The following is a 4,975-nucleotide window of genomic DNA, read 5'->3' on the forward strand; positions in this document are numbered from 1 at the left end:
ATGAAATTGGCAAGGTGATAGAAATTGCATATGTGGCCCTTGAGTATTGACTGGTCTGGCCCAACAAGTCTTGGACCTCGAGGTCTATAGCCCATTAAGGGGAAAGCCGAAAGCCCAATAGGCCCAACTTTCCTTTCAACCTCCAAACAAAACAGATCAATGCAATGAAAAGTATTGATAATAGGATACGCTAATAGAATATGAATTTTTTTAATGAGAAAGATTTGTATTAAATTAACTGTTAACATATATACAAATTTTTTCATATTTTATTTTAAAAATATTTATCTATTAAAATTTGTACTAACCCAACTATCGTCACTTATATAAAAAGAAGTATTGAAGATTTGTGGACCAATTTTTTTTTTTTTTTTTTTTTAAAGAAGTATTGAAGATTTGTGGACCAATTTTTTTTTTTTTTTTTTTGAGAATTTGTTTGTGGACCAATTTGGTGTACAAAAGAAAATCATATTGACTCATATTAAAAGAAAATCATATTGACTCTCCTGCCCCTTTTTGTTGGGTATTCAAACTATTATGTGCTGCCATAAAAAGTGGCGCTGATTAAGACACACCACCTATATAAGCTGGGTTTGGATACAAATTATTTCTTGCGCTTTCGCGTTTTGCACGTTTTCTCTTTTTTATTTATTTTTTTTTTTAAGACCAGCGCTTGATGCACTATTTATGGGACATGAACAGTGCACCGAGGCATATGAACAGTAAAAAAGAGTGAACAATGGCAGTAATACTTGACTTTTCAGCCACTTTTTAACACACTAGTGGGTTCCGTGCACTGTTCACATGACTCACAAACCTCATTTTTCAGTAACTTTTTCATTAAAAATGGGTCCTACAACACTATTTACACATTTAAAAATTATTTTACTATAGTGTTTTCAGTTTTCAATTTTCAGTAAAATAAGCTATATTCAAACGGATTCATAATGTCATGTTACCATATTATTAATAGAAATTGACAACATTACTGTGGCACCGGAGGATCCAAAGATACTCATCCACATATGTATTGGGCCCGAGACCCAAACTGAGGATGAGTACATGTCCGAGGACAAACAAATGACGTCATAGAAGCCCACTGTTGTAGGCGAAGAAAACAATGTTTGATCGTAACTGTCCAAGAAACTACGCCGAGGACGAACCCGTCTTTGATTAACCAAGGCCGAGGTACGAAAGAGTGTTCTACCGACAAAGGCAACCTACCATACCATTCCATATGAGAAGATAAATACTATAGGTGAATAGGACAGAACGTAATCATGTAATCTCTCCAAGGAAAGCTGCTACCTCCACATTAAATGCACTGCAGCTAACTCTCTGACCGCATTAATGTGGAGGTGATACCTGAACAGTGCGTTTTAGCCTTACAGCTACTACATCGTGACTTAGAGGATAGGCTAATGGGACAAGTATCAACACTAACCCACCGGTATACACGTGTGAAGTGGGAATGAGAAGAGATGGTGATATAAAAGGAAAACAAAGCAACAAGAAGGGAGATTGGAAATTAGAAAGAGAAACATTGTAGCATTCAAGAACCAAACTTGTAACCTAATTTGAGAATAATATACAAGAATAGTGCACCTCGGACCTTGTCGAGGACAATTTTTCTTCAATACAACCCTATTTCTTTCCATCTTCTTATCATCTGAATCTATTCCAACGTCTGTTTGATCAACTAAAGCCCAGTTTTCCAACTCATTCTCTACAAATTCATTGTTTTGGACTTTTTGGGCCTAAGTCCACCCGCGTAGTGGGCTGGGATCTCAAACCTGGTCCTTACAATTACCAATATGAAAATGAAGATAAAAGAAATATAAAAGGTTAAAATGAATACAATTTTTGTCTTCAAAAAAAAAAATTTTTTTTTTTTTTTAGAAGAAGCCCCTAGAAAGTGGGGGTATTATTCATTAATCAAACATAAGTTATAGTTGTAAACATCAAAATTACCTAGAGAAACAACTTCCATCCAGACAAGAAAATGACTACAAATAGCCCTCCTAGTTAACGTATGAGCTACACAATTCCATTATCTTCTAACATGGTAAAAAGAAACATTTCTGAAAGAAGAGCTAAGAAGCTTAATGTCCTACAATAAATGATCATAGTTAGACCAGTTCATATTGTCACCCATGATAGCATTAATAATGATTTCAGGATCACCTTCCATCATCAAACTCTCAAAACCCAACTTCTGAGCAAAAAGGAGAGCTTGACGTGCCACTAACACTTCCACTATCTCTACCGAAGCAGGTAATGGAATTTTCTGTGATAAAGCTGCCATAACTAATCCTTGATCATTCCGGATTATTATGCTGAGACCAACAATGTTTTCTCTAAAGAAAAAGGTACCATCAAAATTTACCTTGACTAACGCAGGTGGAGGAAGATGCCAACATACTAACCAAGCTGTTCAAGAAATCCTGCTATGAGTGGGGCGAAGTTGTTGAAATTCTTGAAGTTAATCATAGGCCATGGAGCTAACTTGAGTCAGTAGGTAGGAATCTTCACCTACTTTCATTTTATTCCTTCACAACCATATTATAGAAACTGTCATAGCAAATAAATCAAAGCATGACAGATCATATTGGGCACAATGGATAACGTCCAAGAAGGCAATGCAGCCTAAAGTAGCAACCCATAAGTCTGCAAAATGAGCTTGCCACACAACTAATAACTTAAAGCAGGACCATAGGGCATGAAGGCCATCCTCGGGGCTAAGTTTGCAATGGGGATAGATCATCTAGGAATTTCCTCTTCAACAAATTTGCTTTAGTTGGTAAAGAATCATTCCCTGCATGCCAGAGAAGATTTCTAACACAGTTTGGCACCTTGAGCTTCCAAATTCTGCTCCAAACACCCTTCATCACTTCTGCAGTAGCCACATCGGCTATGTCTTTGTTGTCCTCCTCCAAAATAAGTTTGTATCCAGATTTAACTGTATAAATTTCATCAAGTGTCTCTGGCCAAGAAATAGAATCTGCACTCATAGAAAAAATTCAGCAGAATAGCGTTGATGATGGCCAATTTAGATGGCAGAAAATTTCTATCAATTTCACTGGCTCTCCAACCACACAGGTTGTGGTCAACAAGGGTAGAAACCGTAGCAGAAGGAGGAATATCCCCAACAAGAGAGAGAGTACTCTTCCTGACTGAGATTCTGGTAGCTAGTTGTCTTGACAATTCGAACACATGACCCATCCCCAATCCTCCATCTCAAACATTTCTTGATGATGTCTCTTCCTTTGAGTATACTCCTCCACGCAAAGGACCCTCTATTCTCTTTAACATCAAAAATCGTCCCATGAGGGAAAACTTTTGCTTTGAAGAATCTATAAAAAAGAAAATCTTGATTACTCAATAAGCGCCATATTTTAAACCTTAAGGGTCAAAAGTATACAATAGTCTTATATTTTAAATGCACTCCAAGTTTGTTCATCCTTCATAGTAGCCTTCCAATCACACTCTAATTTCTTATTAAGTGTCTTTATGTAAAAATTCATAAATCTATAAAAAGATCCAATCATAATATACTATACTTTGACGAAAATGTACAACACATTACTTATTAGACAAAGACATTTCACATATATGTATATGGTAGTGAGCATTCTTAAATGGGTTGGGTTAACACCAAACTTTGTGTCAATATTTCGTTAGCTTTTGTTAATTTTATAGGTTTTAGGTTCAGTTTTATACAATTCCTTTCATTTATCTAATTTATTTATTAAGTGAGATCCATGTTATTTAACTTTAAGAAACACAGTACAGTGCTTGTTAAGATTTACCTTCTTGAATATTATTATTTATGGACATGCATTTGTTGAGTATATAAAGCAAAGTGCTCAAAATTGTGCCTAAGCTCAAGTACGTGCTATAATTTGCAGTCAAAAAGAAAAGATAAAAGTGAGAGTGACTGCATGTACACATTCTCTGTTGAATCCCACCCGCTCCATTCTCTCTCTTTCTCTCTCACTTGCAAGTTGCAAAACAACTCCAGAAAATTTTTACAACTAAGGTGTAGTTTTGGTTGAGATCTTTACTAGTGATCTTACCCTGAGTCAGGGGCTTAGCCAGAGGGGGGCGAGGAGGGCACCTGCCCCCCTTGACTCCACCCAAAATACCATTCATATAGTTCTTTTTTTTTCTTTTTCTTTTTTATTTAAAAAAAAAAAAAAAACTTATATTGATCTATTAGTAGTTCTTTTCCCCTCTGACTAGGGGAGTGCAGAAAACCCACCGACCTGCCAAACTCGACCCAACACAACCCGACCCGCCGGGTTGGGTCGGTTTTTAGGGCTTGGTGGGTTGGGTTGGGTTACAAAAAAAATTTTATAGTTGGTCGGGTTGGGTTTGGGTCATAAAATCACAAACCCGCCAAACCCAACCCGACCCACCCATATATAATATATATTTAAAATATATTATAAGCGGAGAGAAAAGAAACCGGTCTATTCTAGAGGCAGAAGAATTGTTGGACCAAGTATAAAGGCCTCCTTCCATTGGTATATCCATCAGTCCATGAAGAGAGATAAAATCCGAAAATTCATACATAGCCCGAGTACTAGTTGTAGCCCCTAATCTTTCCGATGGGAAGCGAATTATATTAAAGTCACCTCCTAGGCACCATGGCACATCCCACCAACTAATCAGCCCTGTCAGTTCCTCCCACATCTTCCTGCGCCTCTTGTTCGAATTGGGCCCATATAAACCAGTGAAAGCCCATTCAAATTGATCGCCTACGTTTTTAGATATATTTTGTTTATAACTTTGTTAGGAACTCATGTATATTTTGTTTATAAGTGAATTAGGATATTAGTTCATTTACATTTTATTTATCAACTCAGTTGGATACTTAAACATATTTTGTTTACAATTAAGTTGGAATATTAGTTTATATATTAATGTATATTTTGTTTATCAACTCAGGTGACAAGTGTAATATTTTTTTTTT

The sequence above is a fragment of the Quercus suber genome, unplaced genomic scaffold, assembly GCF_002906115.3.
Source record: "Quercus suber isolate HL8 unplaced genomic scaffold, Cork oak 2.0 scaffold_52, whole genome shotgun sequence".
In the NCBI taxonomy this organism is placed as follows: domain Eukaryota; kingdom Viridiplantae; phylum Streptophyta; class Magnoliopsida; order Fagales; family Fagaceae; genus Quercus; species Quercus suber.